The sequence below is a fragment of the Gymnoscopelus braueri genome (genome assembly GCF_963280865.1).
Source record: "Gymnoscopelus braueri genome assembly, chromosome: 24".
NCBI lineage: Eukaryota > Metazoa > Chordata > Actinopteri > Myctophiformes > Myctophidae > Gymnoscopelus > Gymnoscopelus braueri.
The window spans coordinates 2,245,639-2,266,110 of NC_137626.1; the positions used below are offsets into that span (position 1 = coordinate 2,245,639).

The following is a 20,472-nucleotide window of genomic DNA, read 5'->3' on the forward strand; positions in this document are numbered from 1 at the left end:
GACATATGTACTGTGTCTAATAAGGATAATAAGGACATGTTTACTGTGTCTAATAAGGATAATAAGGACATGTTTTACTGTGTCTAATAAGAATAATAAGGATGTATTTACTGTGTCTAATAAGGATAATAAGGACATATTTACTGTGTCTAATAAGGATAATAAGGACATATGTACTGTGTCTAATAAGGATAATAAGGACATATTTACTGTGTCTAATAAGGATACTAAGGACTTGTTTTATAAGGATAATAAGGACATGTTTACGGTGTCTAATAAGGATAATAAGGACATGTTTACGGTGTCTAATAAGGATAATAAGGACATGTTTACTGTGTCTAATAAGGATAATAAGGACATGTTTTACTGTGTCTAATAAGGATAATGAGGACACATTCTACTGTGTCTAATAAGGATAATAAGGGCATGTTGTACTGTGTCTAATAAGGATAATAAGGACATGTTTTACTGTGTCTAATGAGGATAATAAGGACATGTTTTACTGTGTCTAATAAGGATAATAAGGACATGTTTTACTGTGTCTAATGAGGATAATAAGGACATGTTTTACTGTGTCTAATAAGGATAATAATGACATGTTTTACTGTGTCTAATAAGGATAATAAAGACATGTTTTACTGTGTCTAATAAGGATAATAATGACATGTTTACTGTGTATAATAAGGACATGTTTTACTGTGTCTAATAAGGATAATGAGGACACATTCTACTGTGTCTAATAAGGATAATAAGGGCATGTTGTACTGTGTCTAATAAGGATAATGAGGACATGTTTTACTGTGTCTAATGAGGATAATAAGGACATGTTTTACTGTGTCTAATAAGGATAATAAGGACATGTTTTACTGTGTCTAATGAGGATAATAAGGACATGTTTTACTGTGTCTAATAAGGATAATAAGGACATGTTTTACTGTGTCTAATGAGGATAATAAGGACATGTTTTACTGTGTCTAATGAGGATAATAAGGACATGTTTTACTGTGTCTAATAAGGATAATAAGGACATGTTTTACTGTGTCTAATGAGGATAATAAGGACATGTTTTACTGTGTCTAATAAGGATAATAATGACATGTTTTACTGTGTCTAATAAGGATAATAAAGACATGTTTTACTGTGTCTAATAAGGATAATAATGACATGTTTACTGTGTATAATAAGGACATGTTTTACTGTGTCTAATAAGGATAATGAGGACACATTCTACTGTGTCTAATAAGGATAATAAGGGAATGTTGTACTGTGTCTAATAAGGATAATGAGGACATGTTTTACTGTGTCTAATGAGGATAATAAGGACATGTTTTACTGTGTCTAATAAGGATAATAAGGACATGTTTTACTGTGTCTAATGAGGATAATAAGGACATGTTTTACTGTGTCTAATAAGGATAATAAGGACATGTTTTACTGTGTCTAATGAGGATAATAAGGACATGTTTTACTGTGTCTAATAAGGATAATAATGACATGTTTTACTGTGTCTAATAAGGATAATAAAGACATGTTTTACTGTGTCTAATAAGGATAATAATGACATGTTTACTGTGTATAATAAGGACATGTTTTACTGTGTCTAATAAGGATAATAAGGACATGGAGTTGGAGTTGATTCCTAACAGCCTATCAGACTCTGATCCAGAGGTCAACCTGAACGACCCCAACCACCAACTGAGCGACGAGAAGAGACGCTCCGCACGCAAGAAAGAGTGAGTCCCATAGACTTATAATACAGAGAGAGAGTCTCATAGACTTACTATACAGAGAGAGAGAGAAAGAGAGAGAGTCCCATATAATTACTATACAGAGAGAGAGAGAGAGAGAGAGAGAGAGAGAGAGAGAGATAGAGGTACCAGAGCACATAACAAAAAAAAACAGGACAGACGCGTTTAAACACGCCGTTTAAAGCCTTTATGAACCAAAAGGAATGAAACTTACTTGGTGTTGGAGCACTGAACTATCTCTGCAGTTTTAATGTAGGATGATCAGGCAGATCAAAGTAAAGCATCTCTTTGAATGGACACAGCACTTGTTTTTAGACCCCATCTCCCAGAGGTCATAATAAACAGTTTTTAGACCCCATCTCCCAGAGGTCATAATAAACTGTTTTTAGACCCCATCTCCCAGAGGTCATAATAAACTGTTTTTAGACCCCATCTCCCAGAGGTCATAATAAACTGCAAGGCTGATGTACAGTTTATCAGAACTGGACTGGTTATTAACTCCACCTAACCACCTACTCTGTACTTGACTTTATTTGTTTATTTAGACAGGACAGAGCATATCAATGAACGTCACATGAACGTAAATACACCGGATTTAGCAAAGATGCTAATTTTCATCCGCAGTCCTCACACAAAACATAAAATCTGAAAAACAGACAGACAAACGGTGGAATACATTTACATAACATTACATAGCCTAAAAATAAACCTAAAACATGATCACAAATGGTTGCAGCTTTGGTTTTCAAGCAACCGTCTTTTCACATTGAATTTAAAAGATGGAAATGTAGCACAATCCCTTCTACGTAGAGGAAGGCCACTACTCTAACCACCAGAGTAAAACATTGTCTATAGCCGACCTTGCCAGCGTTTTTGTTTAGCATTTTTACTAACCTTTCAAGAGCCACAGAATATTTCTCTCCAGGACGATCCATACACACAGTGTCACAAGAGACGGAGGAGTGTCTCTGCTTCTATCGAGGGGGAAAAGTGTGTCACCACTAGGGATGGGTATCGTTAGGATTTTTACGAGTCCGGTTCCGGTTCCGCTTATCGGATCCGGTTCCATATTTGGTTCCATATTTCGGTTCCAAAATGGTGAAAACATAAGAGGTCAAATGTTTGTTTAATAGAGATGCACCGAATGGTAAATTCTTGGCCGAAACCGAATACCGAAGACAGGAAACACTTGGCCGAAAACCGAATAGCCGGAAATTATTAATTAAAAAAATATATATATACATTTTTTGTAATGTTTTTTTGTACCATTGCTGTCATGGCTGTGCCTCTGTTGTAGAGCTACATGATTATGGCAAAACTTATCATAACTATAATGGGTCCATATTGAGATAGACATATTTGTCTGCAGTTGCATTATTGCACACACGGCCAAAATGCATTAATAATATTAGGTCTGCCATTCCTTCCTTTTGAAGAAGTCACTTTCAGTTTCATTTTTGAAAAACACACACACACACACACACACACACACACACACACACACACACACACACACACACGCAATCAAACAGAAGCGTTCACAACTGGTGTTAATTATTTTGCCCTGCGCGAGCTCTTAACTAGCGCTGGTTTTCCTACTGATGTTACACCCTCTGACATGTGGATTCTAGTTTTCAAGATGACAACAGCAAATCTTGGTTACAACGTTTGCAGGGCTATTCCTTCTCTTCTACTTCAGTTCAGACGGTGGTGATGAGGGGAGGGGGGGGGGGTGGGGGGGGGCGTTGCGGGGAGGAATGTGGCTGAGTGCGTTCGGAGAGAAGCAGCAGCTCTACTCCTCCATACGGAGAGACGCAACTCCATACAACGGTGTTTTACCGGATTTGTGATTTTTGATCAGATTGTGCTGTTTGTGTAGGACTTCTAAACGCCTTTGTTTGAACGGCTTTTAGCGCGTCTAGGAACCGATATGCAGAACCGAAATTACATATTTTTTTATGGGTACCCGGTACCGACCATTTCTTTATCGGTTCCTACTTCGAACCGTATTTTGGTACCCAACCCTAGTCACCACGACCCTCCGTTCTTTAGTTATTGGCTGTTGAATATAGCTGGTTCTCGGCAATTTTTTTTCATTAGATGGGGCGTGGCTGGGTTTGTTGTGATCACTTTATATCCAGGTCTACTCTTCTCTCTAAGTCATAGGATCACTCTTAGGTTGGTGAAGAGCGCCATCTAGCGTCAATCACTGAAAACACTGTTTCCACGTGTTACACGTCATTGACACTGTGGAGGGGAACATCCTACAACTGCAACACGGGCTTGTAGATCAGCTATTTGGATACATATTTAAAAAAAAACATGTGTATGTATCTTTCAGGTACATCATGGCAGAACTGCTGCAGACGGAGAGAGTTTACGTCAGAGACCTACAGGAGTGTATAGAGGTCTGTCTGTCTGTCTGTCTGTCTGTCTGTCTGTCTGTCTGTCTGTCTGTCTGTCTGTCTGTCTGTCTGTCTGTCTGTCTGTCTGTCTGTCCGTGTGTCTGTCCGTGTGTCTGTCTGCCTGTCTGCCTGTCTGTCTGTCTGTCTGTCTGTCTGTCTGTCTGTCTGTCTGTCTGTCTGTCTGCCTGCCTGTCTGTCTGTCTGTCTGTCTGTCTGTCTGTCTGTCTGTCTCTCTGTCTCTCTGTCTGTCTGTCTGTCTGTCTGTCTGTCTGTCTCTCTGTCTCTCTGTCTCTCTGTCTCTCTGTCTGTCTGTCTGTCTGTCTGTCTGCCTGTCTGTCACACCTTCTAGTGTGTTCTACATGAATGTGTTCTATGTGCTGTAGACCTACCTGTGGGAGATGACCAGTGGACCAGAGGACATCCCAGCCGGTCTGTCCAACAAGGATGACGTGGTTTTTGGAAACATTCAAGACATCTACGACTTCCACAACAGGTCACACTCTATTCTAACTGCTTCTGTACTTCATTAACAACAGTGTGGAGTTATAAAAACAGTGAGACGGGAGACGTAGGGTAGAGTCCTGGTAGTTTACTTATCTCCTAACAGGACACATTCTATTAGAACTAGTTCTATAGGTGCGTTAGACTCCCATCCACTTCCTTGTTAACTTAAAACTTAAACACTTCTGGCAGTTTGTGAAACACAAAAAAAAATGTCATGTGTGGTTACATTAATTTGACCCTCCAGAAAAACGCGATAAAATATGCGTTATGCAAAATATGCAATTTTATGTGGTGAAATATGCGATATGCGAAAAGTTGCGAAAAATGCAAAATATGTGAAAAGTTGTGAAATATGCATGTGTATGTGTGTATTTTTACTGTGTGTATTTTTATGTGTGTATTTGTGAAGTATTTTTCTGAAGGAGTTGGAGAACTATGAACAACTTCCTGAGGACGTTGGACACTGCTTCGTTACCTGGGTAACCACTGTGTGTGTGTGTGTGTGTGTGTGTGTGTGTGTGTGTGTGTGTGTGTGTGTGTGTGTGTTCTCTACCGTTCTGTCTGTGTGGCCGTCTGTCTGCAGCCCTTTAGTAGCTAGAGATCTTTCTTTCTTTCTTTTTCCTTTATTTATTCAGGGAAACCCTTTGAGAGCAAGCTCTCTTTTTCAAGGACGTCCTGATAACAAACATTTGAATCACATTACAATGTCACAACTAATTTAACAATAAAGCAAAAAAGAAAAGCAGAACCATAAAACAACATTAAAATAATCGCAAAAGGCAGTGAATCAGACAATACAGACAAAAAATATTCTTATATAAGGCACATAATAGGAACAAGTTGCTTGTTTTTGTAAACCCAGCCAGCGCATATTGTTCAATACTTCAAACATCATTAAGCAGGTTTAGTTTTTCATCAGAATTTAACAATGCATTAAATAAACCCTTCTACAGTTAGTGTTTGATCCCATAGCTGGCAGGGCTGTTACCATGGCGACGACAGAAGCCATAGCCCGGACTCCGAATCTCCGGTGTTTACACACAAACGCTAATAAACAAGCTTACGTTTTGGGAATGTGAAGAACAGGCGTCACAGTTGCATGTATGCTGATGGTCAATGGGCCGTTCAAACCCCTGAGGAGAACCCTGCTGAACAAAACAGGTTTCCTTATCATATTGTAGGATCATGAACATACTCAACTAAATCATATCCGTAAACACCTTTTAAATTAGGGGTCTTCAACGTTTTCAGCCCAAGGACCCCCTAGCTGAGGGAGAGATGAAGCAGGGACCGCCTCTATATCGTATAAAATGTAGTTTCAGATTAAACTTTTTTTGTTTACTTGGTCCGCTCCTTTTTCCTTCTGCGCCTAATACCTCTTTGCCAAAAATAGCAGATCTACAAGCTCACAACGCCTCGTGGCGCGAGGCGTTGTGAGCTTGTAGATCTGCTATTTTTGGGTCAAGTTCTCTTCAGAATAGGGATGCTAGGGTTCAAGTGGTTAAGGTAAAAAATAAAACATATCACACAAAGATTTTGGTGGACCCCCTGTAGTAACTCTGAGGACCCCCTGTCTGTCTGTCTGTCTCTTCCAGGCTGATAAGTTCCATATGTATGTGACTTATTGCAAAAACAAGCCGGATTCCAGTCTACTGATCCAACAACATGGGACCGCCTTCTTTGAGGTGAGACCACGCCCCCTTGCTATCAGTCCACACCCCCTTTTATCAGACCACACCCCTTCTTACTCGTGCTGTTACCACTATTACTGCTGTTACTTACTACTACAATTACCTTTACTACTACTACTAGTACTACTACTATATCTATATAATACTACTGCTACTAGTACTACTACTATATCTATATAATACTACTGCTACTAGTACTACTACTATATCTATATAATACTACTGCTACTACTACAGATATGCCATTCCAGAACTTCACAGGCCCTTCCATTGGCAATTCCTGGGCAAATCAGTGGGAAATCCACACCTTTTCATCAGTGGAAAAGTCGACTAAAACTACGACGAAAAATGTTCGTCGACTACCTCTGAAAATATCGGACACGTTGTGAGCTTGTAGATCGACTATTTTCAGCATGCAACCAACTAAAACTAAATGACATTTTATTCAAAAGACTATGACTAAAATGTGCTGTCAAACAGCAACACTAGTGTTAATAACTCAAACAAAAACTAATCAGGTGTGGCTTTTCAGGGGACTTTCAGGAAAAGATCATTGAAGTGTGAAGTTCTGAAATGGCACATCTTATCTGTACGACTACATTCCTACCATAATTAATACTGTCTTACTATGGCTGCTAGATACTAGATCAACACATCCATAACATATAGAATGTTAAATGTCGCCGTGTGTGTGTGTGTGTGTGTGTGTGTGTGTGTGTGTGTGTGTGTGTGTGTGTGTGTGTGTGTGTGTGTGTGTGTGTGTGTGTGTGTGCGCGTGCGCGTGCGCTCGCATACGTGCATATTTGTGTGTGTGTGTGTGTTTGCATGTTTGTGTGTGTTAGGAGGTCCAAAGGAGACATGGTTTAGCTAACTCCATCTCGTCAGCTCTCATCAAACCAGTTCAGAGAATCACCAAGTATCAACTCCTACTAAAGGTACTACTACTAATACTACTACTTCTTTTACTACTACTACTACTACTACTACTACTACTACTACTACTACTCACTTCATTAGTTAATTCACCAAATAAATGACTTTATTTCAATAATTTACTCAGGCAAACGTTAGAAATAAAGTCATTTATAGGGTAAAGTACTCCTTTAACTCTTTGACATCTTCTCTGTGGAAATAATTATCCCTTTTTTTTGGGGGGGGGGGGGGCTTTTCTGTCTTTTATTGACAGGACAGTAGGTTGACAGGAAATGGGGAGTGACATGCAGCAAAGGCTGTCGGGATCGGGACTCGAATCCGCGACGCGCTGTCAGGCTACACTGAGCCTTCTCTGTGGAAATAATATGTTGGTTTTAACCACAGACACAGACAGAGCTCATAATGACAAAAGGCCATTTTGGAAGCTTTGCAAGACAAGGCGATATGTGTGCTTTTATTCACCGACAGACAAAACTGTACAAGGTTCAAGGTTGTACTTTATTGTTACATCTTGGGTACAGGTACATAAGAGTCAAAATGTTTTTTGGTTTGGCTTCCTTCAAACAATGCAGCAGCATAGGTAAAAAGAGTACACGGTCTCTCTCTCTCTCTCTCACGTCATATAGATGGGTTTCCTGTTTGTAAACATGAGAGGATATGCGCGCGCAGTGGAGGGGTGAGCCTATAGAGGGCGTTATTACCCGCAGCAGCTCTGGTCAAATCTACATTCATAAAATAAATGGTCTTCACCGGGTTTAATGAAAGTAGATTAAATTATGCAGTTTGTAATATCTTGTTTACTCAATAAAAATGATTTGTCGGAAGTTGGATCTGTTCGTCTTTTATTTGTATACAATAGCAGCATTTAGCCTATTATGCCTATAATAGCAGCATTATGCCTATCTAACTCCCGAACACAACAACAGAGTGAAGGGCACTTCCGGGTTCGTTCTACCCCGGGAATGCGCAGATTGCGCATTCTGCTCTGTGATGACGTCGCGCGGAAACCTATGTATAAGAACTAATCTCTCAAGAACAGATTCAGAGCTACGCTACTGAATCTGTCGGTTGCCCCGTTCAGAACGTGTGCACGTTAGCTTACAAGTGGGCGGGCCTTCAGATCAGGAAGCAGGCCGCACTTTACCCAATCAAATGTAGTGGGCGGGATTTACTGTCTCTGCGCTCCCTTCCCACTGAAAACAAACCCAAACTCATTTAACAATAGCGTCCTCGGAGCAGACAAAACCACGGAAAGATATTCACATTTTGACTTGCTCTTTCATCATAGAAACAAGTGGGCTTATAACCAAAACCATCCATGTTCTCTGGGAGAAGTGGTGTTAGTGTTCCGTGTAGAAATATTGTTAGTGGGAATGAAAACATAGTTGCACCACCGGAAGTGGAGCACTGAGGGCAGAGCAAAAACCCCGGTTTCCTTGCGCACGGGTGCTCCATTCAGCTCGGCCCAGAGGCAAGTGAAAGAGTAAAAAACAGGCCATGGGTTCCCAGATTGTATAAGAACCAAAAATGAACATGATCTAGGGTGACCACCCGTCCCGAAATTCGCGGAAAATAAAGAAACCAAAAACTGGAAAAAAAAACGAACCCAATCCGCCCAGAACCGCGAAAAAAACGAACCCAATCCGCCCCCGCGATGTCCCGCGAAACGGGTTAATCTGTCCCTCAATGGGCCTGTTTGGAGGTGGTCACCCTATGATCCCGGCGGTTTGACTGATGGATATGAAGCATCAACTGAGGGTGAGAAAACGATAATGTTACCGCCGCCTAATTAATTACATTTTGTCCAGAAAACAGACTGTATCAAAAATGAGTGACTGACTATCATAAACGATACAGAGCCTCCTCCCTGACGATAGCGTCGGGACAGTGTGTTTAGTTTTGGACCACAGTTCTTCTATGAGACGATTCTAAGATGACACAATGTTATTCTCCATAGAGAAATATGACTTCAGTGACCCCAGAGGATGAACCAGTGACGTCAGGACCTCTGTTACTCTATTTGAATCTGGCTTTATGGCGTTTATGTTTGCAACTTCCCAACGCTGTGTGTGTGTGTGTGTGTGTGTGTGTGTGTGTGTGTGTGTGTGTGTGTGTGTGTGTGTGTGTGTGTGTGTGTGTGTGTGTGTGTGTGTGTGTGTGTGTGTGTGTGTGTGTGTGTGTGTGTGTGTGTGTGTGTGTGTGTGTGTGTGTGTGTGTGTGTGTGCCTCTCTCTATAGGAGCTGTTGTCTTGTTGTGAAGAAGGGAAAGGAGAAATTAAGGAAGGATTGGACGTTATGCTCAGCGTTCCCAAGAGAGCTAACGATGCTATGCATGTTAGCATGTTGGAGGGTACAGTTTAACTCTTTATTAATGATGCTATGCATGTTAGCATGTTGGAGGGTACAGTTTAACTCTTTATTAATGATGCTATGCATGTTAGCATGTTGGAGGGTACAGTTTAACTCTTTATTAATGATGCTATGCATGTTAGCATGTTGGAGGGTACAGTTTAAACTCTTTATTAATGATGCTATGCATGTTAGCATGTTGAAGGATGTAGAGGAAGGTACACAGTGAATTGTTTCCTATTGTTTTCTAGGTCTAGGTGAAGTTACAATGTAAATAGTAAATTGTCATATATTTCCAGGTCAAGATGAAGTTACAGAGATAATTGTGTCTTATATTTTCAGATCTAGAGGGAAGTTGCACAGATAATTGTTTCCTATGTTTTCAGGTCTAGAGGTTACACAGAGAATTGTGTCCTATAATTTCAGGTCTAGATGAGGGCCTGGAGGTACACGGGGAGCTGTTGCTGCAGGACTCCTTCCAGGTATGGGATCTTAAGTCTCTGATCAGGAAGGGGCGGGACCGACACCTCTTCCTGTTTGAGCTGTCACTCATCTTCAGCAAGGAGATGAAGGACTCGACGGGCAAAACCAAATACATCTATAAGAACCGGCTGAGGGTAAATATACACATTACATATACATAACATACTGCACCATACATATTGTTTAAGTTATGCAAGGGATAATGTATCTAACCCTAACCCTAAGGGATAATGTATGGGGAGGTGGTCATTATTGACAATTAAAGCCTGACAGGGTGATTATCCACCGACATGGTAGCCTGGTTCCAAACCATAGACCCCGCCCACTCTCTGAGTGGACGCCTCTTGCTCTGGTGTTGAAATGTGAGCCTAGGATACCTTCGATACAAAAAGTACCGTCCAATGAGAGTCGGAGGTGGGGGTGGGTCTGACGACAAGCCAATCAGCTGATATCTGCTAAAACAAGCTGTGCGATGACGTCAGACGTAGGCGGATCCGTGGATCTCTTGTGATTGTTTTTTTTGCCATCCTAAAATGTGTGTGTGTGTGTGTGTGTGTGTGTGTGTGTGTGTGTGTGTGTGTGTGTGTGTGTGTGTGTGTGTGTGTGTGTGTGTGTGTGTGTGTGTGTGTGTGTGTGTGTGTGTGTGTCAGACATCTGAGCTGGGCGTAACGGAGCACATCGAGGGAGACCCCTGTAAGTTCGCCCTCTGGGTGGGACGCACCCCCACCTCTGACAACAAGACTGTCCTGAAGGTCTGTGCACACACACACACACACACACACACACACACACACACACACACACACACACACACACACACACACACACACACACACACACACACACACACACACACTCTAACACTATAAATGAGAGTGTGACATCGACTCTCACGGTGGATCCGTGGATCCACTGGAACAATAACATTACAACTGTGATCAGCCATGTGGGGGCTTTATGGTCCGTTGAAAACATGTGGTTTTCATCACAAAATAAATAATCTGAGTTAGAAGTGTTTTTCTAAAAATAATAAATTAATAACTTAATTTAGTTTAGTTAATAAAAATTTAAATAAATAATCTGAGTTAGAAGTGTTTTTCTAAAAATCCTATATTTGGGGCCAGGGCAGGAATTTCACGGCGGCCATGGCCGTCATGGCCGCCATGGCCCCTCTCATTGGCCGTGTGCCCCTCTAAAAATGACATTGGCTCACGGCCACAGTGGCCGTGGTGCCCCACCTGTGCCAGCAGCTGATTTCACAGTTTTTCCTCTTCGCGATTTTCCTATCAATACGCTGCCTGCGCAACTACAACATGATCAGTGGTAGGTAGGTTTGATTTCTATGAACCGTTGCAATCCCGCGACACAGTGTTATACAACACAAAAGAGAGAGAGAGAGAGGATTCCGTAGTAGCCTACGGACCATGTGCCCCGATGTTTTTTTCAACAGCAACATATAGATGAATACATTTGACAAAATACAGCGAAATCCTAAAAACGTAATCTAAAGCAAGCCATAGAATAACTGCAAACAAATTCAAAGTTTAGTCTATCAATATCATACAAAAGTAGAGTGACCTCACCGCTCTGATGGCCAAGAAATACATAATCCTTTTGCAAACCACATCCATGTTCTGTTAGTTTGTCAACTATGATCTAATGGGAAGTTTATTTCAGCAGCTAGAATGTGACAGTATATTAGCCCGTTTTTTGGTGCGCAGCACAGTCGTTTAAGTGAATTGCTTTCACCTGTTGTAGAGCAGAGTGTGCGCAACAGGGCAGATCCTCGCCAGGTCAGGATGACCTACCCAGGCCCATGAAATTCATAGGCAGGCATAGTAGCCAATTAGATTGAAATATGCTAAAACTGACTCTCATACTGATACAGAAACATATATTGGATATATATATTGTCGCTGTCGGGTGAAAAGCTATAATTATTCATAATTAAGAAGTACTATATTTTAAATAGTGACATATCAACTAAAGTCATTATTAGTGCATGTTCAATCACATTTCATTTGAATGAAAATAACTTGTGGGGAAAATACATAAAATCTCTAATCTGTGAATCTAATGTGATTAATGTGACCCCTACTTCAGTCAGTGAAGTCCAGGGCTGAATGTGACATATTGAGACCTATATAACTAAATATTGGTCATTGCCAACACATTATTTTGTTAAATAAATGGGTTATACAGATAGTTATACTATTCTTATACTTTATTAAAATAAAATCATCCTTAACCTTAAATCCATTATTTCCGTGGACTTAAAAATCATTTTTGGACTTGTTTAAATTTTTTATGGCCTTCCTGCCCTGGCATTTGGCCTTTGTGCCATCAAAAAAATTACAACACCAAAGGCCAAGTGGCCTTGCCCCTAAAATGACGAAATTCCAGGCCTGGTTGGGGCGGACGAACGTCTGTTTTTTTTAAATGACATCGACTGCTTCTCTGAGTGACGAGGGATCATTCCTTAGCTGTGTTAGAGCGCCCCTCGTGGAATAACAAAATAAAAAATTAACTCGCTAAACATATTGATCATGAATAATGCATTGATTATAAACAGATCACAGTGTGTTGATCATAGTGTATTGATGGTATAACGAGACGCGTGATTGGTCGGTGCGTTGCAGGCGGCCTCGCTGGAGCTCAAACAGGATTGGGTGAGGAGCGTTCGTCAGGTGATCCAGGAGAGGCGGGGCCACCTGAGAGGCGCGCTGAGGGAGCCAATCCCGTTGCCCAAGACCCCCGGCCCCACGTTGTCACGGCAACGCAGCATCACGCGCAGGTTATAGATACGCATGACACACACACACAGAATGGACCCTTACTAAATGACCTTTTTCTCTATGGATTACTCACAACATGGAGATCTTTTTGTTGTTTTTGTCTCATTCTTAAGACAATAATTTGATGACCAGTGTAGGAGACACAAAGGAGACTCTTTTGTGTCTCCTACCGGAACCGCTGCCGGTCATCAAATTATGAGGAATGAGACAAAAAGTAAAAAAAATCCATGAATTCAAGTCTCCATGGGGTGACTAATCAATAGAAAAAAAAAGTCATTTGGGGGTGAACTACCCCTTTAAGTTTTTAAACCGTTTTATAACTGTTGTCTTTCTGTGTGTGTGTGCGTGTGCGTGTGCGTGTGCGTGCGTGCGTGTGTGTTTGTTTGTGTGCGTGTGTTTGTGTGCGTGTGTGTGTGTGTGTGTGTGTGTGTGTGTGTGTGTGTGTGCAGGGACACCAGTGAGGATGCAGACAGTGTAGGAGACGCCAGCAGTCAGCCAGACACCGTCTCCATCGCCTCCCGCACCTCCCAGAACACCGCAGACAGTGACAAGGTACACACACACACACACACACACACACACACACACACACACACACACACACACACACACACACACACACACACACACACACGAGCAGAGGTTGAGGCTCATTAACCCATTCATTCAGGGAACACATCTTTGTCATTTTATATTTCTTTTGGCTATTCACAAATAGCAGATCTACAAGCTGGGAACCTCTGCTGTAGTGGAACTACCTGCAACCATTATCCCCGATGGCATGTCTGACCTTACAAGATCTACAACATCTTGCCAGCGAAAACGGCGATTTTACCTGTATCTTAGAAAAATCATGTAGTATTCTCTGTGACCTCCGACCTCACCGAGATGGGCTCATCACACACACAGGGGTCCGGTAGAATCGGGGGGGGGGGGGGGGGAGGGGGGGGGGGGACATTGTCCGGCCGCGATCCTTATAATGTACATAGAACTATTAGGCTTCTGGAAAATGCTGGTTGGAGTTCAGAGGCCCACAGTTGGGGTCTAGAGTGTAAATAATTGTAGTAATATCTCATTACAGTCTAGTGTTTCATATCTCTTGGTCTATGATTCTATTTGAATCAAAGGGAGGAATATAATAGAATGTATATGAATACTACACTGTTTCCCCTGTGATTCTAGTTAGAACTCACATTTGCTCACTCTGCAGGTCTATTTTATAACTCACAGTAGTAGACAAACCATGTTCTCACCTGTTGGTATCCTGTCAGAATAACTATTTGTAAATAGAGCCATGTATGACTGTGTCCACTAAACCACACCTCCAGCTATCTGTGTTCTCTTCTTGTTGTGTATAAAGGAGACACGTGTCTGACAATCAGGAGGCTGCATGAGGCAGTCTCCGAGAGCTCTCATTTATTGTATTATAAATACGTTGATTCATTCCACTCTACCCTCTGTTGGAATGATTTCCTTTATACAGTAGAGTTAATATTTCCATAGCATCCTCCATTCCAGAGCTACAGTGTGGCCGTTTGAATGAGGCTTGTTTTTGGAAAAAACTACAGAAATCAGAACATTTTCCTTTTATAACTTTAACATGAAAGGTGCCTATAGATTCTTTGCGTTGTGATCACGTGATTTCTGGGTGTACTCTGATCATTCACAGTGCACACACACCCCCCCCCCAACTTTTTTTTACTTACTTGGTCTGCTCTTTTTTTCCCTCTACACCTATAACTCCTTGCCAAAAATAGCAGATCTACAAGCTCACAACGCCTCGCAGCGTTGGCTAAAGTTCTCCTCAGAAAAGGGATGCTATAGGTTCAAGTGGTTCATGTAAAAAAAAACATATCGCACAAAGATTTGGCGGCCCCCCGTGTAGTAACTCTGAGGACCCCCTCGGGGTCCCGGACCCCCTGTTGAAGACCCCTGATCTACAAGCTCACATAAACCGAGATAATAGAACCTGTTCCGAGTGATTCTGATAAAACACAGACCCAACACACACAACGCCTTGTGATGTGAGCTTGTAGATCGATCATTTTTTACAATCACTATTACGATCTAATCTTTGACAATTTTGGCCAATTTAATGCCTGTCCATGTTCTCTATAATAGAATAATGTGTTTATTACTTTTGACACAGTAATGGTCACTTACATGTGCAGAGACCCTGTGAACACTGATACTGTATGATGGGCTGTTTACTGTTGAGAGAGAAAACTATGTTGCACATTAACATAATCATCTGGGGACCCCCTGAAATGATTTTGGGGGTCCCCGGTCTGAGAAACATTCATCTATAGACTGCCTGTCAGTCAGTGTGAATGTGAATACACACTGTAACACACACACACACACACACACACACACACACACACACACACACACACACACACACAGTGTGTGTGCTTGGGTGTGGGTGTATTGGCTCGCGTGCGCAATTGTGTGTGTGTGTGTGTGTGTGTGAGTCTCAGCAGAGTCCAGAGGGTGTGTCCCATGACTTCATCACTGCCGCAGCTGTGTGTGTGTGTGTGTGTGTGTGTGTGTGTGTGTGTGTGTGTGTGTGTGTGTGTGTGTGTGTGTGTGTGTGTGTGTGTGTGTGTGTGTGTGTGTGTGTGTGTGTGTGTGTGTGTGTGTGTGTGTGTGTGTATTTAAAGGGAGTTTCCATGTTAACTTGCTGTAGTGTAGTTTCTGCTCTGAGGTGAGTGAGACTCTGCTGTTATTATGCTGTTGTTGTTGTTCTGTTAAAAACTAATACTCCTTCTACTCTTTTTACTCTTATTACTTCATTTTGACAGCAAACGTGTGACTTAGTTTCAGTCATGTTTTAGTCCTTTGAAATGTTTAGTTGACTAAATATCAGATTGTAGCAGTGGTGTAAAGTAACTAAGTACATTTACTGTACTTAAGTACACGTTTGAGGATGTTTGACGTTACTGGAGTATTTCCCATGTTCAATACTTTTACTCCTAGGGGCAAATATTGTACTTTTACTCCATTACAATTATTTGAAAACTTTAGTTACTAGTTACTTTATAGATTGTGATTATTATTGCAAAACATACATTAACCACTTCAGCCCTATATACATTTCGGCCATTTGAAAAAAGCCGATCTACAAGCTCACAATGCGTCCCATCGCGAGGCATTGTGAGCTTGTAGATCGGCTATTTTCGGAGTGTGACACCCGCCCCGGAACCAAACATACAATGACTTGTCTTTTAGTTCTACTGGATCTCTTCTCCTCTAGTCTTAGTTCTACTGGATCTCTTCTCCTCTAGTCTTAGATCTACTGGATCTCTTCTCCTCTAGTCTTAGTTCTACTGGATCTCTGCTCCTCTAGTCTTAGATCTACTGGATCTCTGCTCCACTAGTCTTAGATCTACTGGATCTCTGCTCCACTAGTCTTAGATCTACTGGATCTCTGCTCCACTAGTCTTAGTTCTACTGGATCTCTTCTCCACTAGTCTTAGATCTACTGGATCTCTTCTCCTCTAGTCTTAGTTCTACTGGATCTCTTCTCCTCTAGTCTTAGTTCTACTGGATCTCTTCTCCACTAGTCTTAGTTCTACTGGATCTCTTCTCCTCTAGTCTTAGATCTACTGGATCTCTTCTCCTCTAGTCTTAGTTCTACTGGATCTCTTCTCCACTAGTCTTAGTTCTACTGGATCTCTTCTCCACTAGTCTTAGTTCTACTGGATCTCTTCTCCACTAGTCTTAGTTCTACTGGATCTCTTCTCCTCTAGTCTTAGTTCTACTGGATCTCTTCTCCACTAGTCTTAGTTCTACTGGATCTCTTCTCCACTAGTCTTAGTTCTACTGGATCTCTTCTCCACTAGTCTTAGTTCTACTGGATCTCTTCTCCACTAGTCTTAGTTCTACTGGATCTCTTCTCCACTAGTCTTAGTTCTACTGGATCTCTTCTCCACTAGTCTTAGTTCTACTGGATCTCTTCTCCACTAGTTCTCTTCATAACATAACACGTCTGTTTTTTTATTTGTTGACTAAATTGTCAGTATATTTAGTCATAGTTTTAGTCATATCTTAGATTTTATTTTGTTAGTATTTAGTTATCGTCAGTGAAAAAGGCAGTCGACCAACATTTGTACTCCTCTTTCTACTCCTCAGACTTAGTGTTAGGATTAGACTGTACTTTTACTCAAGTACATTTTGAATTCCAGACTTTTACTTGTACTAAATGTGAGTACTTTTTCCACCACTTTGATCATAGTTATGTCTGAACCAATCTGCAATTTTTTCGCAACTGTGTGTGTGCGTGTGCGTGTGTGCGTGTGTGTGGCAGCCTGGGACATACCCACAGACTAGTTGTTAAAGGGCTGCAACAACTCAGGATGCCCAAAAAGGAGGCAAAAAGGTTGGCAAAGTATTGTGCTGTCTCTGCTATAATTGGCAGCCGCCATATAGCGGAGACGCTGTTACTTATACCCATAGAGTTGAAATGGTACATGCATGTATTTAGCGCTTTTATCCAAAGCACTTTACATAGGTTGTGCATTACATTCACCCATTCACACACACATTCACACACAGACAGCAGAGGAAATCATGCAAAGCACCAACCTGCTCATCAGGAGCAGTGAGGGGTTCAGTGGCCCTCATTTATCAACGCGGTGCAGCCCAATATAATGGGCGTAGGGCGAGATCACCGCACCTTTCGGCATTTATCAATATATCCTGACGTGGGCTTCATCCTACCATACGCTGAGATCTCACGTCTGGTCGAGACCAGTTGTTGACGTTGGCTGCGCCCGTTTATTCCATTCTAGACCTGCGGAAGCAGCATTGTCTGACTGTCTGACAGGCATCTGGACACATAATCCACTCATAAATGTATATATACACACTAATAAATAATCCCTGTGAAAATATAACATTTTATAAAGTAATTTAAACAAACTGCTTTAACAGTCATTCAGTTGCATTGGCTATTTTAAAATAGCAGATCTGCAAGCTCAAAAACGGGTCGCATCGCGACGCGTTGTGAGCTTGTAGATCTGCTATTTTCAAAATATACGAGCGCTTTTGCGTCGGGACTCGGGAGTCCCGCGGTCGGGACTGCCGACGATCTTTTCATGGACAGTGAGGTGTACAAACTTACAGTAGCTTGTCCTATGTTATGGAGTTATGTCATAGAGAGTTTTGAAGACTACAACCTGGATGGGTTAAGGATATAAACCCGACGCTCCAATCTCTTATTAACGGGACGGACCGAAACCACTGCCGTCTCACGGGGAATATCCTACATGACTGCTTGTGCACTGCTCGGTATGGGTTAAATAAATTAATATACAAACGTATTCCATTCATGGCGATGTGATTGGTATCATAATATGTCATTCATGTAGGCTACAAGCCTACGTGACAAAGATTGTACCGCTACGGTAGGGATTACAATACATGAAAAACACAGCTGGGCGGGGCGTGTGTGTGTGTGTGTGTGAGAGAGAGAGAGAGAGAGAGAGAGAGAGAGAGAGAGAGAGAGAGAGAGAGAGACGAGAGAGAGAGAGAGAGAGAGAGAGAGAGAGAGAGAGAGAGAGAGAGAGAAGAGAGAGAGAGAGAGAGAGAGAGAGAGAGAGAGAGATGAGAGAGAGAGAGAGAGAGAGAGAGAGAGAGAGAGGGGGGCGTGTGCGTGTGTGGCGAGGCAGGCGGGGGAAGCGGGGGAGGCTTTTGATGTCTTTGGTCGTATTCTGGTCCTTCTTCATGTCGTAAAATCGGGGCGTTTTGAGAATATTTAAGGGCGTGTTATTTAAATGACGCTAGGTTCCAGCCGTGACATTTATCAAGCCTGGGACCAAATGTAGGCTCGGATCAGCTGTGTAGGATTCGTTGATAAATGTGACTTCGACGTTGGTGTACGGCCGAATATATGGAAAAATATAAGCCGGTTTATAAGCTTGCGTTGATAAATGAGGGCCAGTGTCTTGCTCAAGGACACTTCGACACTAACTCTGGGGTGGAGCCCGGGATCGAACTGGGAACCTCACGGTTGCCATCCGGCCCGCTCTACCCGCCACTCTAACCCCTGAGCCACTGCCTAGAGTACTGAGTGACATGACTATTGTATTAGGAAAACATATGCCAGGATGTTGTCAATGTAACCTTTTACTGAACCTATAATATGTATGTCTCTATGTATTCTCCTTTATGTGGACATAAATACATGGTTAAAATGCAGCTATCAGGAGGCTGTGAGTTAGTGGTGGTGTTGTTAGACTTCTCCAGCGGGGGGCGCCGGCGAGCTCAGCGTCCGCTGTGGTCAGACGGTGGAGCTGGTGGAGCGCAGCGCCGAGAGACCTGGGTGGTGCCTCGCCCCGCACTACTGATACCACACCTACACAGGTAATCTATTACTGATACCACACCTACACAGGTAATCTATTACTGATACCACACCTACACAGGTAATCTATTACTGATATACCACACCTACACAGGTAATCTATTACTGATAACACACCTACACAGGTAATCTATTACTGATAACACAGGTAATCTATTACTGATACCACACCTACACAGGTAATCTATTACTGATACCACACCTACACAGGTAATCTATTACTGATACCTACACCTACACAGGTAATCTATTACTGATACCACACCTACACAGGTAATCTATTACTGATACCACACCTCAGGGTTTCCGCTAGGCATTTTTTGGGCCGGCCACCATGGCCGGCAGGATTACATTTTACCGGCCAAAGAATACATTTACCGGACATATTATAATTAACGTCACATGCGTGTTTGCACTGCTGTCATGCACCCAACTGATTGGGCTCATTTGCTGCGCTTCTTTCCACTTTATCACAGATGCAATCTGTTCCTGTTTTTATAGATAACTAAATTATATGATCTACTATATCATGCAGAGATGTCGCTTGCCAAAAATGAAATGAATAAAGTGGGCATGAGTGAACTGCTGAGTGAACACAGTCGCCCCGGGGAAAATCCGGCGGTATTCGCCTGGTAGGGTATTCCTAAACAAACATATCAGTAAACTATGCCTAAACCTAACCTTATTCCTAATCTTAACCTCAGTAAAACTATACCTAATCCTAAACCTATTTCTACCCTTATCCTCAGTAAAACAAATACAAAGAATACAAGAAACCGCTCGTTCCCGCCTCTGTGAAAAATGGGGGCGAGGGTGTTTTCGGGCGAGTCCTAACTACCCTGCGGGCTGTGGTTTCCCCTGCGCAACACCGTCGCACAGTATAAACAAATTAATATATATTTTGGGCTTTACATCGATTCTCATTCAACCTTGATATGCAAAAGTAGGTTTTGTTTTTGTTTTGTTAACGTTAATTATATATGTCATGATATATGTGGCCTTGCGCGAGGTTGATTACTTGCTTCACACAACTTTCACCACCGTATCCATTGCAGACAGACAGTCACTGTGCTTGCATAATATACACAACCCACACGTGTGTTCGGGGTCCCTTTATCGACAATTGGGTTCCGGTTTGGTTCAGAATCTATCACCTCGGAAAATCCCGGTTCTGTTTATCAACACCCCGAGCGAAACC

General features: G+C 42.0%; 1 protein-coding gene across 1 annotated transcript in view; it reads left to right on the plus strand.

Moving 5' to 3' along the window:
• The window catches only part of LOC308080963 (kalirin-like), a 103,074-nt gene that overhangs the window by 34,935 nt on the left and 47,667 nt on the right, over positions 1–20,472 (plus strand). The gene's annotated exons all lie outside the window — the stretch shown is intronic.